This window comes from Callithrix jacchus, chromosome 5 (genome assembly GCF_049354715.1).
Source record: "Callithrix jacchus isolate 240 chromosome 5, calJac240_pri, whole genome shotgun sequence".
In the NCBI taxonomy this organism is placed as follows: Eukaryota; Metazoa; Chordata; class Mammalia; order Primates; family Cebidae; genus Callithrix; species Callithrix jacchus.
Genome location: NC_133506.1, coordinates 37,373,231 through 37,394,906, shown reverse-complemented (window position 1 = coordinate 37,394,906; position 21,676 = coordinate 37,373,231). Strand labels below are relative to the sequence as shown.

Sequence of the window (21,676 nt, the reverse complement as noted above, 5' to 3'; positions counted from 1 at the left end):
GTTCATCTATCAAAGTGGTCCTACATTGTAGATGGTACAGCCATAGGATGGGGGAGAGTCCCTCAGCCTGGATCATTGAATCATAGCATGGAGTATAGTTACTCTTGGGAGTTACCAGACTCTCACTTTGTGTATATGAGAAATAAACCTTTGTGGTTCTTACCACTAAGCATCGGGAGTTGTTTATTACTACAAAATGGATGATATCAACAGCAGGTATATTAATAGAGAAAATCTAAGTGTATTTCTATTAAAGACATGGATGTCTACATCACTGCTATAATTTAGTATTTCTGTCTGATGCCAATGCAGCTAGCACAATTAATCAATAACTCAGAGATCACTGTTACGCTTGTACCACTGCTGTGTAACCAATTATCCCAAAACAAGTATATTTCTTTTTTTTTTTTCATAATTTTGTGGGTCAGGAATTCTGAAAGGGTTCAGTTTGGCAGCTCTTGAGACAAGTCTTTCATGTGGTTACAGATGTCAAGACTGCAGACATCTTTAAGCCTTGACTGGCCTGGATGTCCAGGACAACTCACATACGTGGCTGCTATCGATGCTGGCTGTTGGCTGGGAGATTCAGTGGAGCTGTCAATTTAAGTGCCTTTATGTGGCCTCTTCAGCATAGAGAGCTCAGAGTAGTCAGACTAATTACATAGCCCATACCTTCACCCACAGTGAGTGTCCCAAGAGATCCTGGCGAAGACTAAGTAACCTTTTTCCACCTAACCTTTGAAGTTACATCTTATGACTTCTGTTAGATTCTATGGGTTACAAAGGATTCACTGAGGTCAGCGGTGATTCAAGAGAAGAGGACATAGACTTACTCTTTTTATAAAAGCGGTATCAAAGAATATGCATACACGTTTTAAGACCACAATTGCTTTCATAAATGAAGGCTCAAAATTAATACAATCAATGGCATATTTCTGGTAATTCCAAAACTGTTAAGACTGATAAGAAAATTCATTAAAGGCACAGGTTATAAAATAGGTATGCAAAATGAATAACTAAATGGCTTCTCTATGTATACTTGTAGAATAACTTAATGAATTCGTTCATTAGTGTAGTATTGATTATATATTAGAAAACCTAATGGGAAAGAAAAATTACACTCACAATAGCAGCACAAAATATAGGAAGCCTAGGAATAAACTCAAGAAATGTGCAGGACCCACATAAAGAAAGCTAAGGAACTCTATCTCAAGACCTAAAGGATGACGGGAATAAATTGAGAGCTGCAGCAGTCAGTCACAATCACTACAGTTAACATGCCAATCCTACCGTAAACTAAAAGACTAAGTTTAATGCAGCTTCAACCAAAATCAATGAGTCCTTTAGTAAGTAACCAGAAAAAATAACTTTAACATGAAAAACATAAACATACAAGAACAACTGAACAAGAGTGCTACAATAATCAAAACCACATAGTACCAATGAAGGAATGCATTCTGATCAATTCTTTGAGATTCCTTGTCACACCAGATATTGGAAGACAAGTCTCATATCTGTCAATATACAGTGTGGATAAAGCTGGTTTGATATTATCTAGTATCCCCTGATCAAAGCAAAAGAAAATGAGAGGGAAAACGCCTCCCTTACAATCACCACAGCAAACTTTCTTCAACTCAGTGCATTTTACTATATCCAGTATATACATTGTCAATGTTTAAGACCTAAAGTGTTCATATTACTCATTTGCTTGTTTAAATTACACAAATGATACATAAATACATTCTCCTTATAAAATAATTAGAAAATTACCAATAAAGTTGGGCTCCATTTGGCCACCATCCCCAATCCCAGCCACTTCCCCAATAGAAATTGAGAAATTTTTGGTCTGTTTTACTATTCCTCCTGGTTTTGTCATTTCTTCTGGTAACCACGAGAGGCAGAGAAGCTCCAGGGCGCTCCCCTAAGTATTAAAAACAAGGACAACAAATAGCTTTCCCTGATTAAGAATATGCAACTAGAAGACGGAAGTAAGCAGAGAAGAACCAACTTTAATATAACTTCCTATGTTGGTCCCTGAACTGGAATGATGAGTAAAGCTGCCCTCCCATTCCTGCTATATTCTACCAGTCAGTTCCAGCAAGGTCTGTGCAAAATAAGAAGTCGGGTGAGAAATTTCCCTCGGAGGTGAATCCATCTGTCTCTTTGAGTGTGGCCTTGGAGAGCAATCAGCCATCACTAATGGCTCCCAGCAGGGCCTCAAGGGACACCCAGACAGCTTGGCATCCAGTTCCCCAGAGACAAGTAATGCTGCTCTGGGGCTGTGAAATAAACGCAAGCTAAAAGATCCTCAGAGAGGTACCATATGTCCAAGCAGACTGCGGGTGCCTTCGGAGGGGAAATGTGCTAAGACAACTCTTGTCCTGCTTGACAGAACCAGAAAGACAAAACGCCCTGGTCACAAAAAACAAAGACAATTACATGGTATATACTTTAACAGAAAGGAAGGTGCTGGCCAATTTTTCTTTACCTGTACCACTGAAGACATAACAGATCTGAAACTAGGAATATGACTAAACTCCAGTTCTCTTGAAAAGAAAAAATTGTTAACTACTTTTTAATCCAATACATTATGCCTTATGCCTTTATAACCCCAAACAGACAGGTAAAAAATAAATGTGCTGTTTCTGAGTAGCATTCCCCAGGATGCTGGCTGAACGTGAAGAAGCAAAGACGTGAGCCTTGTTACCTGTAAAAGTCATAGCTCCCGGAGCACGGCACAGGCAGCATAGCTCAGCTCAGCTTGTCTGCGGTCATACATTTCTTTCCAGTTTTTGAGGCAGGACAAGGAGATTTTAGGTTTTCAGGACTGGAGTGAAGTATACTGGAGAATCAACCAGAGAGAGAAAAATCCCAGAAACCATACATAGTACAGGTCACAGGCTAGGAAAGGGCCCATGAGTGCAGCCCTGCCTTCAGGGGACAAAGCGGGCAGAGGCCCCAGTAAGAAATCAGACCATTTTGGGGCATGGTGGCTCATGCCTGTAATCCCTGCACTTTGGGAGGCCAACATGGGTAGATCATGAGGTTAGGAGTTCAAGACCAGCCTGGCAAAGATGGTGAAACCCCATCTCTACTAAAAATACAAAAATTAGCTGGGCTTGGTGGTGGGCACTTGTAATCCCAGGTACTCAGAGGCTGAGGCAGAGAACTGCTTGAACCTGGGAGGTGGAGGTTGCAGTGAGCTGAGATCATGCCACTGCACTCCAGCCTGGGCAACAGAGCAAGACTCCATCTCAAAAAAAAGAAAGAAAAGGAAAAAGAAATCAGGCCATTTGTGGAATAAAGGCTTGAGACATTTTATGTGAAAAAAAATCCCCAGAGGCCATAGGATGGAGATGAAATGTGCATGTCAGGAAAACTGTCATTATGGCTTCAACTCTGAAAGCTGATAAAACCCTCTGCAGAGACATCCCTCTACACGTCCTGCCGAAGTGCCCAGAATGGCATCTTTCAACCTTTAGAGAGAGAGACCACGAGCAGAGAATGGCAGCCCTGATTCTTCCTGATGCCTCAGTGGCTTTTCCAAGAGAACTCTAGGTGTGTACTCTGCAGGGGAAGAAGCCTCCTTTCTTTACTGACATGTAAAGCTCACACTGTTTTCCATGTCTGACAAATGTGGTTGACCTCCTACCTGACTCCATTCCAAAGTCACAGTACATCCCTCTTGCAGGGCTTTTACTTAAAGCTTCCCAAAAAGGGAAGGGAGTTAGGGGACTATTCCACAGCCTTCTTAAGGCCTGCCCAAGTGGATTGTGAATAACTCAGGAAGAAGAATCTTGGGGGCTGGATACTATACCCTACCTGTGGATACCTGTAGGGCATATCAACATTATCTGACCCTTCGCCCTGCTCTGGACCAGGGTACCTTCCTGATGGGACCTCTGTGAGCCATACCCCTGGGTTAAGGCTTTCTGCGGGCATGGTTTGTTTATAACAAAGGTAAAATTAATATGCATCAGAAACTGATGGTACTCTCAGGATTTTATTAAACGCAATTTTTTGTATCAAGCCTGGAGAAAATGTCAGTGGCAACACCTTCCCAACAACGCAAGCGTGAAATTACAGGTGGGGAAGTGTATCCCTGGGAGGCTGAACCATGAACACCAGAAGCATCCCAGGGTGAGATTTTTGAAAGAACTACAAGGTTCATCCAGGAAAACCCAAGAGAGTGGCTGCAGAGACAGCTGGGTGGCACAAACAGTGGCCTGGAGATGTCCTGATGTTGATCGGGTTTCCTACTTCTGCTGTCCCAGCCAAATGACTTTTTATGAGATTGTTACAAAGACAAAGCAAAATTAATGAAAAACATAAAAGAATAAGAAGCAATAAAAATTTTAAATTGAGACTAAAGTGAAAAGTAATAAACAGCAATAAAATGCGAGACTCCAGTAAGAGGACTAAACTATCAATACATTTTTTAAAATGAGGCTTCTTAGAATCATATTTATCTTATTACTTAACACTTGTATATACTGGCAGAGCTAGTGGTGTTCACCAACTAGTCCATGAGCTCTGCATTGCCCAGGCTCATTTTAATAATATCGGGCCCATGTGATTATTTCTGGCAAACAGACTCTAAGGGGAGATGATGCACAATACCCTCAGACTTTTAAGAAACAGAAAATCACAGTAAAATGCTTCACAAGATGAAGGGTATATGAATCACCTAGTTCCACAAGAGGCCCCTGGAAGGTTACTTGACCCCCATCAGACACAGCCTGGATGAAGAATAAACCATTATAAATGAAGCCACTGAGACGTGAGGCTTTCCTTGTTACTACCACCTATCTTGACTAATACAAATGCTTGTAATCCACTAATTTAATCCTTCTTACAACACTATGATACAGGCTCCATTATTATTCCCATTCAAAATCTGGGGAAACTGAAGCATGAAGAAGCTAAGGAACTTTTTCCAGAGCACAGAGTTGTTAAGTGGCAAACCTGGAATCCAGTCTAGGCAGTCTGTGTTCTTAACCATTATCACATGCTGGCTTTCACAAGTGAAGCATCTTAAAGTCAAATGCAAAGGATTTCAAAGGCATTGTACCTTCCTCTACAGAAGATTTGGGGATGTTGAAACAGGACAGGGTTAGAGAGTGTGTTAGTCCATTTTCACGCTGCCAATAAAGACATATCACACTGCTGAGACTGGGCAACTTACAAAAGAAAGAGGTTTCATTGGACTTACAGTTCCATGTGGCTGGAGAAGCCTCACAATCATGGCAGAGGAAAAGAAGCAGCAAGTCACATCTTACAAGGATGGCAGCAGGTGAAGAGAGAAAACTTGCACAGGGGAACGCCTCTTTTTAAAATCATCAGATCTCATGAAACTTATTCACTATCACAAGAACAGCACAGGAAAGACTTGCCCCCATGATTCACTTCCCTCCCACCAGGTCCCTTCTACAACACCTGGGAATTCAAGATGAGATTTGGGTGGGGACACAGCCAAACCATATCAGACAGTGAGGAGTCAGGCGGCTTTGGAGAGGCAAGCCAAGTATTAATCCCTTCCCCTAATCCCCATAGGACAAAGCCACTAATCCTGGGTGATAAAATAAAGGGGGCTTGGATCTGTGATGGTCAAGTCTAAGCTCCGGCCTTTCAGATTTGGCCTTCTCTTTTTGATATCCAGCCCAATGCTGTAGAAAAACCCTCACACCTAGGAATCAGGAAACCTCTGGGTCTACTAGTCACAAGTTGTATGACTTGAACAATCGTCTAAGATCTCTCTGAGCCCTTTAAATGAAGTGACTTCATCTGAAATTTGGCAACAGTAACTTCCATCTCATCAGGTTGTAGCAAGTGCCAAGCCAAACAATGACAGTAAAGATGCTCTGGAAAGCTGCAAAGTGCTTTCCAAGTGTCAATTACTATTTTTATTTGACTATTCGAATTAAGGAGAAAGGAAGGGCCCTGGGAGATTTTAGTTCCCCTCTGCTCCATTTTATGTTTGAGAAAACTGAAGTGTCAGTGACTTTCCCAAGAATAAAAAGGAGTACTTGAGTTATGGATATTACTTTATACAGGGATAATGACAAAAACAAAACTTGAGTAAGAACCAGGGACTAGGATCCCAGCCTCGAGCTCCTCCGGCATCGCTTTTCTCATCATTTGAAAATTGCTCAATTCCTTCCTTTGTGTACCCCAGATTGCACTTGCCCAGCCAAGGCAACAGAGAGATGGGGCAGTAAAGTGGCCAAGAGACTTTGAACAAGACACACCTAAGCTCAGATCTGACCCTGTGGTCATCAATGGGTCTCCTTTTTCTCATTTTCTCCTAATTGCTTCTGAAACTATTACGACCAATCACAGACACGCACACGCGCACACACACCTGCTTTTATAGGTCAAAAATGGCAGCTCTCACCATTTCACAGGATTCAACATAATCAAATATAGTACTGCATAGCAGGTACCTTTATTTCTCTCCATCGTTGAGCCACCTTCATGCATCTCATCCACTTTTCCCTTAAGGGAAACATTTCCCATGAGTTCCCTCAGTCTTCATACAAAGAGGCCCCTGCTGGCAGCCCTAGACATGCTTAGACACAGCAATGTGGTCAGGCCCAGGCCCTCCGGCTGAGCACTTTCTATGCTCCCTTTATGTTATTTCATCCACACACAACCCTGTGAGGAAGGCAGAGCAGGGGCAGTCTGTGCAGTGAAAAGGACTAGCAAGACAGGTGACCAGGACTCTGCCACTGTCTTGCTGTGTGGCCTGGGGCAACATCATCTCCCTCTCTGGCCCCCAGAGTCCTGACCCATAAATAAGGACATTGGATGAGATCAGCAGCTCCCGTTTCTCACTCTGCAGCAAAATCACTCACTGGAAGGCTTTTGGCAAATTCAGATACCCAGGCCCCCTCCAGAGATGCATTTTTAATAGGTCTGGGGATCTTTTAATCCCTCCCCAGGTGATTCTAGTGTGTAGCCACCTTGAAAACCACTTGGCTGGATAATCCAAAGGCCCCCTGATTCTAAAATGCATTGAAGAGTCTGGTGTGAATCCTTGTGAGATTTCAAGGCTGAGAAAGACAAAGAGGTGGGAGCTCCTAGAAATGGGTCTGAGGCCTCATTAGGCCTTGTTAGGGAGCAGGTCTGAAGAGCCCCAGTTTCCAGCCCCCTGCTGTTAGAAGGATGCTGGGGCTCTATCAGGGCCCAGCTGGAAAGGCCATTTCTTTTGGAGAAAGATTTCCTCTAGGTGCCTCTCAGAAGCCCCCTTCACTGATCCAGGGAACTAAAGCTTTTCATTTTAATTAGTAAATTCTTGTCACTGCCTTTGGAACAGAGCCTCTGTTTTCATTTTCTTTACAGACTCTCCTCAGCCGAGATGGTGAGGAGGGCCTGGAAAGGTGACATGGGAGCTGTTATCTGGAATAATTTGTGAGCTGGTGGGGGGCTTGGAGAACATGAGAGTGGCTGAGATTACAAGGAACCAAATCATACACTTAAGGAAATGGCTTCATGGCTTTGGGACACGGTGACTCCAGTTAGTGCCTCTTTGCAGAATTGCACGCACTTGTGTGATGAGGAAGACGAGGTGTTATTAGGCTTACCTGGGCTCCAGGGGCCCAGTGAATAGATGTGTCACATCTTGGACTAAGAGAACCTTCGTAGGAGGAAAAAGCACACTTTTAACAAAATACCTGTAGATGAAGAGAAATGGAAGATGGTATTTGTCTAATGCATAATTTATAAGTCTGTGAACTCTCAGAGCTGGGAGGAGTGCTCTCGTTGGTCATCTCATTAGTACCTGATGCACTGGAGAGAAACAGCCTTCCTGGGGTGTCTTAGGCCACAGGAAGCCCTTGTCTCAGGTATTCAGCAGGAGTGAGAGGCTGTCCGTGTGACTTCCTTTCCCAAGTTATATCTTGTTTTGACACAAAATATAAACAGCACACTTTCTGGAATCATCCTTAACATCTATTTTATGACTTTTCCTAGTTTTTTGATTTTTCCAAAATGGAGAGAAATCTTTACCTTAATGAGGGTTATAAAAAAGTAAGGACAGGCTGGGCATGATAGTTCATGCCTATAATCCCAGCACATGGGGAGGCCAAGGTGGGAGGATCACTTGGGCCAAGGTGGGAGGATCACTTGGGCCCAGGAGTTTGAGATCAGCCTGGGCAACATAGCAAGACCCCATACAAAAATTTTCCAGGTGTGAGGTACACATCTGTATTCTTAGCTACTCAGCAGGCTGGAGTAGGAGGATCCCTTGAATCCAGGAGTTCGAGGCTGCAGTGAGCTGTAACTGCACTACTACATTCTAGCCTGGGTGACAGAGTAAGACCCTGTTTCAAAAACAAAACAAAAATGGCAAGAACAATTAGAAACATTCTTGTAGTAAAAGGATCACAGGGAAAGATTATCTGCAAATGTCTTAGAGTTCATCTAATCAAGGCTCTCAGAGGGAAAGCAAGATGGGGAAGCTATAGGCCAGGGTCAAAAGTATAGCTCACAAACCCAACAGGATGTGGTCTCCCTTCTCACAGTCCTTTCCCTGCTGTACCCTCCAAACCCTGTGATCCAGCCACACTGAGCTATTTATACCCACCTTCCCCATCACATGTATCATCCTGTGTCTAAACCTCATAGCCACCAGGCGCCTCTGCCAGAATACTTGCTGGTTCCAGGTCCTTCCCACTCCCCTCCTTCTTTCTTTAGGTACTGAGGCACCTGGCTAAGTAGGACAGTGTTTCAAGATTCAGCCCACTCTTCCAGTAACTACTGAATACCATATATGGTAAACAAAACTGTCATGGATGGTCCTGTCTTCAAGGTGTGAAGGAGGCAGCTATACAATAAAATGATTGCACAATTGCATGTATAATCGTTCCAGAAATAAGTGCTTGGAAGGAGAGATCTATGGGGCTAGAAAAGTGTATGAGGAGAATTTGGTCTGGTGAAACAGGTCTAGGAAGGCTTTCGAGAGGAAGGGATAATTGAGCTGGGATCCCCAGTAGCTGAAAGAAGTCAAGAATGGATGGGGAGGGCCCATTTGGAAGTCCAAAGAGACCTCCTCCAAGAAGTCTTCTGCTATTTCCTGTGTTAGACATTACTTCAGGTGATCATATGTCCTGGTTTGCCTAAGACAGCCCCAGATTATGCTTACTGTTCAGGGATTGTCCCAAAGATGTACCAATTTGGATAAATTGTATGATCACTCTATGAGTGATGCTCTTATCACACTGCGTCATTGTATTCATACAGCTGTCTAGCTACCGCACAAAGGCATGTGTGTACAAACACATGCACACACATACCCATATGCACTCCTATCCACACAGGGACGCACAGCATTCTTACAGCACCAAATTCCATTCTTATTGATCTCTTGCTGCCCTGCACATAACACGGTGCTGGCATACATGTAAAGAAGCTGTTTGGTGAATGCTTTTTGAATACGTAAATAAAGGATGTGCGATACAGCCTCCAAAGATGCTTTGACTTCCCAAGCCCTCCATCTCACCTATTTTTCATGCCTCCACAATGCTCCAAAGCATATTTGATGCATATTTTGAGTTTGTCCAAGAGCCAAAAGATCTCAAATATGTTTTTTCCACAGCCTGACTTGGCCCTATAAGTTGACAAAAGTGTCATTTCATTAGAGGCTATTTGAATAGAAATTATAGGCTTGTTCTCTGAGTGTGGATGTGAGAGCACTTCATAAGACAATTACTGCTAAATATCTGAAAAGAAACACCCTTGTTGGCTTCTAAAAGCCCATTTCAGGTCAAACTAACCTAAATTCTTCTCAATACAATTAGAACTTCAGTAAGAATGAGAAAAACAACAAGATTTCAAGAACACCAGGACCTCAGACGAATGATAAATAGCACTACTGGAGGGCTGAGAGGGGACATTGGAGGGTAGAACATTCTGGAAGGCATCATGTAGCAGGCGGTACACAAACCCACCCACGCTTTGATCAGGAGTGATCTGCAAGCCTCCCTACAAGAGAACAAAGGAGTCGACCCCCATCAGCTGGTCTCCCCAGAAATTACACTCCCACTTTTCTGCCCTTTCTGGCTCCACTGTTGGTGGAACTTTCCAAAGATTTAAGAAATAACTTTTAATTTGCTTCATGGAAAAAAAAAAAACGTGGCCAGAAGATGATGATGCTGGAGGCTCACCTGTACCACCAGCACGTGTTAAGCACACCTGCTCATTGGAATACTCAGGAAAAGCAATGTACCTTGTGTTGGGGAGAATTTCCTTATAACAATTGCCTTTCTATAGTGTATATCTCTAAGTGACCTCAGTAGGGGATTGGGGAAGGAGGGTCATGGGAAGACAGACTCACCTTTTTTCCAGGTGACAGGTGTCAGCCAGTCTATGCCCCTTGCTGCCCAGAGTTCACAAGAAGGATGTTATGGCCACTGCCTTAGAGGGCACCTATTCTGCATATCAGGTGAGTGAGTCCTAACACTGGTAGAGAGCTGAGTAGACCATCTATGAATGGACTGGAATTCCAAAGGGAGAGAAGGAATGTGGATGGAACTGGAGCACTGGAATGGAAGGTACGGAAGGGGTGATGGAACAATGCAACTTTATTCTAACTCCCTTGTTGCCTTAGACCCTAAAAGGGGCTCCCTCATACCTCTACCCAAGCATACCTCTACCACAGACACTAACAGAGCAATGGAGGATTCCAGAGAGCACGATTCAAAGACAGTTAACCAGAGTCCTCCCTGGGGGCCCCTCCAGCTCTGACATTCTGTGAGTTTAACATGGAAAAACATTTAGCTAAAATCATTGGCACGGTAAGGCAGTGGCTTAGCAATTCCTTTTTATGAAATTACCGTCTCTCTAAAGAGCAAAATATCTACTTAGGACTTGGATTCATTCTTAATATGAGCTGATGTTTGGGCTTTCACTCAAAACAGTATAACCAGTTCCTCAAAAACAGTCTATCTCCCCCCATCCTCACCCTAGTGAGTGGAGAATAATGAGAATGTGAGAAGATACTCTGGACTCTTGCTAACTCCTATTCCCTATCCCCACCTTGTTCAAGATGGCAGGGCCTTGTTGCCTGGGAATGGACCTATGAGGACTAAGATTAATGTTGGGCCACAAGAAACATCACCCAAGGTGTCCCATATTCAAGGCCTCTCTGTGGCAATTCCAGTCAATATAATTATTCTCAGGAAACTGACCTGGATGGTCTAGTGACCTTCACTATGTTTTGTGACCAGAGACTGACCCCTGACCTCAGACCCAGACTAACTACTAACCAGCTCAGATTCCTGCCCCAAAATGACCCCCAAATCTGATGAAAGATTGACCCCTCTTCCTCTCCAGCACCTTCACACATCACCATATGAATCACAGTAAAGTAAGACAATGATGTCTGGTTCAGCTCTATTTCCCAGATGCCAGAGCAGGAACTGGCTCCTGATAGGTGCTAGGTACATGCTAATTGAATATACAAAGGAAAAGATTAAGTGAATGAATAAGTCAACAGGTTCAAATTGTAAATGGCTAAGTCTGGTCTTCTAATAGGTCGGTTTTTCAGAGACATGGGGCCAAGGAGATGGGTCTGTTTGCAAGGTGTCCATCTCTCATGTCCACTCCAGCAACTCCAAGCTCTCCTCCATGCATCTTGTTAATATTCCTGTCACTGGGCTTCACTGTACAGAGGCCAGCACCTCCTGAGCTAAATAACAGGCAATTTAAGATAAATGAGGTGAGAAATGCTCTCGTTGTCTGAGTCCATTGAGGCCCACAGCTGAGTTTGTCACACCTCTGGCATATACCAGGGAGGGTCCTCAGAAGTTCCCAAATATGCGGTGGTATTATAGCAAGATGGGGAAACAGAAGGCATCCTGGTCTGGGAAGAAGACCAGAGTTCTGCTCCAATAGTGTTGTCATTGTCCCATCAGGAAAAGGAGATGACCTGTACACTGCACTCCCAGCTTTGTGTCATAATGATCCATGATATTTACAAAAATACAGATTCATGGATCCCACCTCAGAGCCACTGAATCCGAACCACAGGATACAGGACCCAGAAACTGGATTTTAACATGTACTCAATAAGCAATTACAGCCAATATAATTATTTTCAGGTCCTAAGCTCTAATTCAGGGTTTAGCAAACTGTGGTCGGAGAGCCACACCCAGCGTGCCACTTATTTTTATAAATAATAATGTACTGGAACACAGCCATATCTACTCATTTACATGTTGTCTGCGGCAGAGTTGATGTATCACAACAGAGACCCTATGGCTTGAAAAACCTAAAATATTTACTATCTGGCTTTTAAAGAAAAAGGCAGCGAACTTGTGAGTGGCAAGTGTGCAAGCCACCAACCCTTGCCTCATCTTTTCAGGAGGGAAGAGCACTTTATTCCTGATCACTGTGTGAGAGGAAAGCAAGAGAGCTCCAGCCTGCAGGAGCCCTGGACTCACCCTATTCAGAGAGTGCCTTGGAAATATAAATGGCACTGCCAGGTGGGGATGGTGGGCATCTGCAAGGGGAACACCCCAGAATGAGGTGAGATTGGGGCCCAACTGAGAACCAAGCTCCTGTTCTCAACCCTACTCTTGGTGAGGTAGATGCCAAGGGCATACACAACAATGAGTTCTGCTCCTTGTTTTTTAAATGTTCATGCCACTGCCCCGCTGTTAAAGGCTTACCTGATGATCTAAAAAATGATATGGGAGGGAAATGAGGGAAGTAGGTGGAAGGGCAGCTCTTCAAAGCTCCAAACGCTTCAAAACACAAGCATAAGCACATAGAATAATTCAACTTGTGACATCGCTGAGACCCACAGGGTGTCTGAGAGGGAAAGAGACCACCCAGACCAGCTGTGGCTGCAGCTATCTGCCTTATCAGCCACACTCTGGGGCCTGGGAAAAGAGGTCTCATGTGAGTCTGCCATCTGCCCTGTGCTCAGAAGCAGGCAAGGCCCAGCAGAGTGCATTCAGAGCACAGAGGTCCTCAGGGCTTTGGGTCCCAGAGTGCCTGGCTGAATATACATGAGCCCTGGGGTGCTCCCATTGCCAGGCCTGATCTCTCTGTGCCAAGTCTGGCTTCCACATGTCCTTTCGTGCCCACCAGGGTGTGCCACCCCAGATGTCTGGAAGCAAACTACAGTCAGCACCAGGAGTCTAAGCAGATTTGCGTTACTTAGAAATGATTTGAAACCCACACAAACACATCAATCAGTATAATCTGTTCAGCTGGCAAATAGAGCCAGGCCTCGAGGAAATTCCAGATCAAACAGGTTCATCAGGAGCTAAACAATCTGGGAGTTTTGTCTGGAAATTGCTTGTGCCAGGAAGTTCGGAAAATGTGGACGCTCAAAAACAGAAGACACAAGGTCACTTAGACTTGAAAACAGCTCCCCGCGATGCTGCACTACTCCCGGGGATAACTGTGACTTCAGTCTGATGTGAGTATGAAGAGACAGGTTTTAATTTTATTTGGATATATGCACCAATGATAGATGTGGATGGTAATTTAGAATATGATCTCAGTATTTAGGGTAACTTCATCTCTTGCCTGTCTCTCTCTTCTACTCCCCAAAATCAGAAGTAGTTTTACCACTGGTCCCCATGGGGATCTGATGACCACTCTGACTGCTGGTCTCAGCCTGTTGGTTACCCCTCAATTCACTCTCACTGGGGGACGTGCCTAGGTTTTGCAGTTGCCATCTCAGTAATCCTCTGAAGGAAACTAAGGCAATGGTTAACTAAAGACTAGACCCCTCAAAGCAAAACAGGAGCAAATTTTCACAATTCTTTCCCTCCTTGCCTCACTTCCCCATTTTTCTTTGGAGCTTCCTGGAGTCACCATGCAAATAAGCTATTGTACCCAGTTCCTTGTCTCAGAGCCCACTCCTGCAGAAACCCAACTAAGACAGTGGGAATGCATGCTCCTCTCTACCCTTGTCTCTCATACAGATCTCCAGAGTGAATCCACTGACACCACCTGCTGTTTTTAGGGCTTTGAGGAAGAATCCAGGCGATGATCACTTTTGATCCTCTGGCCAGAGTGAGTGACAAGCAAGGACCCAAACCGTGGGCCCAAGCCAGGCTGCTGGTCTCCATGGCATTGCTGAAATAGGATCACTGCATTTCAGCTTCTTGTAAATAATCTCCAAGCCATTTCTGGATAATACATTTACAGCAGCTACATGAGCTATCTTTCCCCCATTTGGTTCTCACTGGGTGGCATTGATGCGGGCTTTTCTCTGCCCACTTGAGCCAATGTTTCTCAACAGGGAGTGCTATTTTCATAAATTTGTGTTTTTGGATCACCCACAGCTCCTGATCCTGCTTTTGACATGTCAGTAATAGCCAGTGGGTCCCTTTCAGGGGCACAGTGACTCAATCAGGGGCACAGCAGCCTCAGCTGCTACCCTCTAGGCTACCGAGTAAGCCTCTGGCTTCACTCCTCACTCTCCTCCATGACTCAGGACCTCTTCTCCTGTTCTGGTCAGTATCCTAATGGCTGCACCTAAAAGTTTCCTTGTAGAGTTAAAGCTTTGCTTCGACTCACACCTAAAAACAGACATATTCCTTCACAAGGAACATTCACTGAGCCGCTATATGTCAGGCACTCTATTAAGTATTAGGGATACAGGAAAAAGTTTGATGAGGCCAATACACAGTCCAGTGCGGGAGACAACCCAACCCACAGCATGCAGGGCTCAGTACTCAGTGGAACAGAGTGGCTGAGAGCAGAGACTCAGAGCTAGACTTCTTGAGTTCAAAACCAGGCTCTGCCCCTTACAAGCTTTGTGACCTTGGGCAAGTTACTTAATATTTCTGGTCCTCAGTTCTTAAATCTGAAAATGTGGGTATCTGTGTAAAGACCTTAAAATAGTACCTGAGCAAAAGTATGCATTTGTAAATGCTACCAATCCTTTGGAAGAGATCAAGCACCTCGGACAAGCAGAAGGAACTCAGAAATTAGCTCTGTTTATAGGCAGGAAACTGCATCCTAGGAGTCCACGAAAGGGGAGATTTCCCTCCCATTCACAGGGCAATTGCTAAGTCCAGCATGAAAAGGAACATCACCGAGATCCCTAAATTGGTATCGAGAAGAAGCCAAATATCCAAGCTGTATATGCAAGTGTCCCTGGAGTTCTCCAAAATATTTGTGGAAGAGCCTGGGAAAAATCAGAATGTCTGCTAGGTATGCTGACAGTAATGAGTGAGGCCCACTGTCTGCAGGATGGTGGGACAGGAGGGAGCACTATATGGGGAGCATCAACCTGAACTCTGCTCTTCCCTCACTTGACTTGCAGAGGGATGTTGATCTCAGCACCTCTTGAAGCCATCTTTTTTCCTTTCTGTATGGTGAGATCAGCCACTTTACCTCCAAGTGTCCCTTGAGCTCTGAAAGCCCAAGTGGCAAGTCTCAGAACTCAATGGGCTGGGAGTGCTTGTGAAAACTGTGGATTTCTGTACCACAGCCCCCCAACCTGCTCACTGCATGGTGGTGCCTAGCAATCTGCATTTTCAGCAAGCTCCCCAAGAGATTCAGTACACACTTTGAGAGCTGCTGCCCTGGGGAATGGGGGAATTTGGTTATTTTTGTTTCTTGTGGTTGCAGTTAGGCCCTGGGGACTTTCTTTAAAAGCTGCATTTTACAGTAGTAGTTCCAGATTCCCTTTATGGAATCTATTCCTGCAACTTGCCTTCAGCCTAGCAGACATTATTAAGGTGTTCACAGAAGGTTTTTATGATTTTAATTAGAAACAGGCAGTGGAGCCCATGTAATACTTTCCTTTTGACTTCGCAGTCCAAAATGATATTCCCGTAAGAGGAGGCCAAGAGACGTGGGAAGGGCCTTCTGGAAGAGTAAAGAGCCATGGTTTGCTGAGCAGCTACTACGTGCCAGCAGCTTCAATGTGCATTGTCACATATATACCCTGCCAGTGGATGTCACTGTCTCACGTTTGATTCAAAGGAGTTAAGGGTCCAATTCAAAGCCACAGAGCTAGTGGCTATTCCAGTTATATTTTACTATGTAACAAACTCGGCTAAAACTTAGTGGCACCAGCCAGGCTTGATAGCTCACACCTGTAATCCCAGCACTCTGGGAGGCTGAGGCGGGTAGATCACCTGAGGTCAGGAATTCGAGACCAGCTGACCAACATGTCAACCCTGTCTCTACTAAATACAAAACATTAGCCGAGCGTGGTGGCAGGCACCTGTAATCCCAGTTACCTGGGAGACTGAGGCAGGAGAATCACTTGAACCCGGGAGGCAGAGGTTGCAGTGAGCCGAGCACTCCAGCCTGGGCAAAAAGAGCCAAAGTTCATCTAAAAAAAACAAAACAAAAAACTGGCCAGGCAGGGTGGCTCACACCTGTAATCCCAGCACTTTGGGAGGTCAAGGCAGGTAGATCATGAGATCAACAGATCGAGACAATCCAGGCCAACATAGTGAAACCCCATCTCTACTAAAAATACAAAAAGTTAGCTGGGCATGACGGCACGCACCTATAGTGCCAGCTACTCGGGAGGCTGAGGTAGGAGGATCGCTTGAACCTGGGAGGCGGAGGTTGCGGTGAGCCGAGATCGCGCCACTGAACTACAGCCTGGTGACAGAGCAAGACTCTAGCTCAAAAAAAATAAATAAAATAAAACTTAGTGGCATTTTATTAAGCTCAAATTTTGAGCTTGCCTGAGTCAGCAACTAAGATGGGTCAGATGGAAGATGACTTGTCATACACCTTCATGCCTGAGGTTTTAGCTGGAAAGACTGGACGGCCAGGAGGACTTAATGGCTAGGGGCTGGAATTATCTGGAGGCATCTCACATGTCTGTAGGTTGATGCTGGCTGTCAGCAGAGAACACAATGGGGACAGTGGGTCAAAACACCTATATGTGGACTCTCTATGGGTCCTGAGCTCCAATGACATGGCGGCCTTAGCATTCTTATATGGTGGCTCAGAACACAAAAATGTGAGTGTCTGAAAAGAACCAAGAGGAAGCTTTATCACCTTTTATGAGCATGTGGCTTTGGAAGCCACATGGCATCACTTCCATCCTACCCTGTTGGTCAGCTGGTCACTAAGGACAACCCAGATTCAAAGAGAGGAACCACAGAGCCCCCCTCTCACTGGGAGGAGCACCCGAGAGGAGCCACATGTTTTAAAACATACACAACAGAGCCAGCTTCCAAGCCTACATCTGGGACCCTTCCCCATACTCAGGAAGAATTGACTTTCCCATACAAAAAACATCATACATGAGTTTTATGGTGAACTCTGCTGGCCAGGGATTCATCCTTGGCCTTTTCTGAACCTCCTACAGAGCCTGACCAGCCTCTGAGCTGCTCCTTGCAGAGAGGAGCTGGCAATCAATTAAAACTCTGAAATTCAACCTGTGAAACCCAGTGAGTGACCGAGAGAGCCCAACTCCTGTTGTTTTCCTCTCCATTGCCAAGTCAGGAGAATCTTGAAATCTTCATCCCCACACCCTTCACACTTCAAACCCACTGCATATTTTCCAGAGCAGAGCCTGGGCTACCAGATGTCCACACTGGGAGACCAAGACTAGGAAGATGATACTGGGTATCAGGAAGAGTATCAAATACAGAGTCAGCAAATAAAATATGGAGTCCCACCTCCTTCAGTATGAAAAGGTAATAGCCATGGGTTTATGGAGTCATAAGGGCCCCGTGTCACCCAGAAAATGTGACTGATAAATCTCCCTGAAGAACCCATCAAGCCTAGCTGCTTAGTTACAGCCTCAAGTTTCAGGAGCTTATATTTGTCCAGAACTAAAGAATGCAGCAATCTTATGGGACTAGACACGTTTACCAAGCTTATAAGAAGCTAATGAATGGATCTGAATGCCAGTATTTAAATTCAACATGAGAAATGCAAAATCAACCTTTATCTATCCACAGAGAATCTGCATAGAAGGCCAATTCATCACCATATGGTTCTCATGTGACCATGAGCTCAGTGCAAATGGAGCTGGCTATGGGACCAGAACGTGTGACAAGCTGAATGAAGAGGGTCTGGTGGCTGCGTTCAAAGGAAGAGGGTCTTGTCACTTGCCAAGCTCTCTGACAGCCCAGACAGCAGTCCCCCAGGGGTGGTATATGTCCTCAATCAATTTAGCCTATTTGCTAAACATGGTTTTCTAGTTGCTGGGACTGGGGCTGGGCTGAGCCTAGCTATCTCCTCCCTCACCCCACACTGCCTCATTAATGATAGTGTGTCTTTAGACATGTCAGTATCACCCAATAGACTGTACCAAAGACCTTGCCCCACTTTTTACATATTTAAGACAACCTCACAAATAGTTGTGTGGTTAACCCCAACAAGTTACTTATCCACAGTAAGCTTGCATTTCTTCATTGGAGAAGCTTGTCAGAGCTGATGCAAGAATTAATCCACATGGCACAGTGCAGTACCCAGCTCACTGGTAGTAATTCTACGTAATACACTGACAGTATCAGGTGTCCCAAATCACCTCAGGGAGGGCTGGGCGCCAGCTGTCATGGCAGACCCTGAAAACATGAGGAACCACATCAGAGAGAAATTGAGTCCCTCGGGTACACTTCTGTGGCTGCAGGCAGAGCCAGAAATCCTGTGTGCTCTCCCTCCATACTCCCCACAACAGACACACACACACACACACACACACACACACATTCATGTGACAACCTTTTCAATGTGTACACGTAACCAGCAGTATTCTTCCTCGACCTAACAAAACAAATTGATCAAGAGTCAATACAGGTCCTAATTACAGACTCTGCACTGGAAGATTGATGGCAGGAGATGAAGAGGGAAGAACAGGCCCTTGATGGGTGCCTATAATGAGGTGTCACTGGTCCCCACTGTAAGTCATTTATAAACATGGTCTCACGTCTGTGGCTGTCAGCATCCCCACCAGAGCTTAATGAGCTGCTCCTTCCTGCCCTGGGGTTAATGTCAGAAGCTGATCATGTTTTCTGCTGCAAGAGGCACTGGCTGCCTGATGGTTGGTGAATTTCATCTACAAATGTCCCCATTTACTCAGGAAATGCATTTTCCCAAAACTCCTGGCAGAGATATGCATTGATTTTCCCATCTGAGCTTCTCAACCCCGAGGAAGTGCCATTGTTGAATTCTCCACTTGCAGCCTCTTAGCTCAGGTGGGCTCAGGAGAAGAGTGTTGGCAACTCCTGGAGTCTTGAGTCCTTGAATAAAGCGATTAAGAAAGGAGACTTGTAGGCTCCGGGACACAGAGGCTTTCGAGAGATCTGATCATGGGTGCTTATTAAGACCCTACAGGACCTTGGGTGCTCTCAGCCCTGGGAGCAGGCCAGTCCAGCAACTACACAGACCAGACCAACGCAGAAGCGGAGGACATGACTCCAGGGCATTTGCCCACTTCCTCACCTCTATGAGGTCAAGGGAAACCTCCCCCTGTTACCTCCTGCCCCTTTAGACATAGCCTTGGGAGAGAAGCTGAGGGACAAATATTGTAAGAAAAAAAATCGGAGCAACTTAGTGTTTTACTAAAAATAGACTTAGCATGTAACTAGAGGGATGATTTCGTTGACTACCTTAAATTACATTTCTGGATTCAACTAAATTGTGAGGGTCCGCTGATGATTTATAAGGAAATAAAGAAACTGCACTTGCTTTGGAAAAAAAAAAAAAAAGGAAAAGGGAGTCCCAGGATCCCAGAAAAAAAAAAAAAAAGGAAAAGGGAGTCCCATAACTTTGCTATTTTCAAGTTATGTGGCCTAAGTCTCAGTTTCCTCATCTGTAAACTGGGAGCAAAAATAGTATTCTTAAAAAAAAAAAAAAAAAAAAGGACTTTCCATTTGTAGAGGCACTAAATGCTGAGTTTTACTACAGTGGCAACACTAACCAACTGAAACAGATAAACATCCAGGGACTTGGAGTGACCTCAGGACACAAGATCCTTCCTAGACCTACCAGAAGCCTCTTGCTTGGCTAATATAAAATGAGACATTTTAATGTGTGCATCAACTGATTTATTTTGTCAATCCAGGATGCAAGCTTCAATTCTCAATTAGAATAATCACAATAAAACTCTCTTTCTTAGCATGCAAAATTCCCTGACATTTTCCCTTCGGGGAGCCACTCCATGTATTCCTCACCCTAGTGTCTTCCCTTGGCTGTTAAATAAGAAAATTCGGTGCTCACTCTTGCAATCGCTGCGATGGTCTTGTCCTCCTTCAGTAGTACCTCCTTTCTTAACAGTCCTCTCCCTGGCAGGTAGGATAATGCCCTCCCAAAGATGTCCAAACCTGAGTCCCTGGAACCTGTGAATATGTTAGGTTACATTGCAAAAGAAAAGGATGCAGATGGAATTAAGATTGCTAATCAGCTGACCTAGAGGTAAATAGATTACCCTGGATAATCCAGGTGGACACAACATAGTCAAAAGCATCTTCAAACAGAGACGAGAGAGACAGAAGAGAACCAGAGACATGGTAGCATGAAAAGGACTCAGGTGACACCACTGGCTTTGAAGGCAGAAGAGGAAATAATCCAAGAAATGCAGGCAGCCTTTAGAAGTGGGAAAAGGGCCAGGAAATGGATTCCCCCTAGAGTTTCCACAAAGGAAGACAGCAATGTCAACACCTTAAAATTCTAGCCCAGTGAGTTTCATGTCAGACTTCTGACCTCCAGACTGTAATGTAATCAGTCTGTGTTGCTTTAAGTCACCAAGTTTGTGGTGCTTTATGACAATAGCAATGGGAGACAAAAGTGAATACCTCTCTCATTGGGTTTCTTCTGAGGATTAAGTGAGTTCTTACAGATAAAGTACCTAGATTCATGCCCTGCAAATCATACAAATTTGCTTAACATTATTATAATTATAAATGCCGTCAACTTCTTTCTTATAGGGTTTCCTGCCTCCCTCCTCTTTGTGACCATTCCCATGATTTAACCCTGGCCGATAGTTATGAAGGACAAGAAGAACTACCCTTTATTGGCCACTTCCTGTGACTGGGCCATGTGCTGAGCTCTTCGCCCAATGCCAGACATGTGTCCTGTCGATTGGTATGTGTCTGGAATCTTCTTCTTTGGGAAACCAGAACAAGGCTGGGCCTGAGTGGTTGTAAAGTCCTCACAATCAAATCATCAGCTATTTGGGGCATCTAACAAGCACCATCAATTACCAGCACCCAACTCTTCTCCAAACACCAGCACGAGGCACTGCGTGGCTGACATTCTCTCAACAGTCATCGTCAAGGGAGCTGAGCTGCCCACAGAGTCCAACTGGGGGAGGCCTCTGTTTCATCTGGGTGCCGAGCTCTTGGTTTACCACTCACTCTGGGAAACAAACACCCCATGTTGTCCTTATCTGTCCAGTTTCTCATTTGACTGTGATCTCCTTAAGGACCAGGATAATGCCTATTTACCCCTCTGTCCTGGTGCCGAGCTCTGGCATGTTGGTCTCAGTGAGTCTTTGTTGCATCAAGGAGGAGTGAGATTACAAATCATTTTTATTTGTTCCTTTACAAAGCAGGAGCTCTCTACAGCAATGCTGCGATAAACAGGTTGGGCCTCTTCCGTCTCTCACTTGTCTCACTCTAGCTCAGCCCTGCCCACTGTAGTCAGATATTGTTTCTCCAGCAACCATTGCTGGAGCTTAAGGCAAATCTCGTTCAATTTTTTAATAATAAACAAATCAATTGTCCAACATCAC

At 44.7% G+C, this 21,676-nt stretch overlaps 2 long non-coding RNA genes across 8 annotated transcripts in view; one reads left to right on the top strand and one right to left on the bottom strand.

The window, feature by feature from the left end:
- Positions 1–21,676, bottom strand: part of LOC118153980 (uncharacterized) — a 357,355-nt gene that overhangs the window by 49,087 nt on the left and 286,592 nt on the right. The window contains exons 1-2 of one of the 4 annotated variants that reach the window (XR_013535200.1): positions 10,334–10,520; positions 2,708–2,842 (exon numbers count right to left, since the gene is read on the bottom strand). The exons of 2 other annotated variants lie outside the window; for them this stretch is intronic. This is a non-coding gene — a long non-coding RNA (uncharacterized LOC118153980). Of the gene's footprint in view, positions 1–2,707; positions 2,843–10,333; positions 10,521–21,676 lie in introns of those variants that run through there. One more of the 4 variants, XR_013535199.1, reaches the window with a different exon arrangement.
- LOC118153979 (uncharacterized) lies at positions 10,627–21,672 on the top strand. Of its 4 annotated transcripts, XR_004743854.3 has the most exons (5): positions 10,627–10,749; positions 12,362–12,525; positions 13,093–13,426; positions 13,938–14,028; positions 20,871–21,672. It is a non-coding gene; the product is annotated as an uncharacterized LOC118153979 (long non-coding RNA). The 4 variants fall into 4 exon arrangements; XR_004743856.3 differs by lacking the exon at positions 13,938–14,028 and having other exon boundaries at positions 12,362–12,482; XR_013535201.1 differs by lacking the exon at positions 13,938–14,028.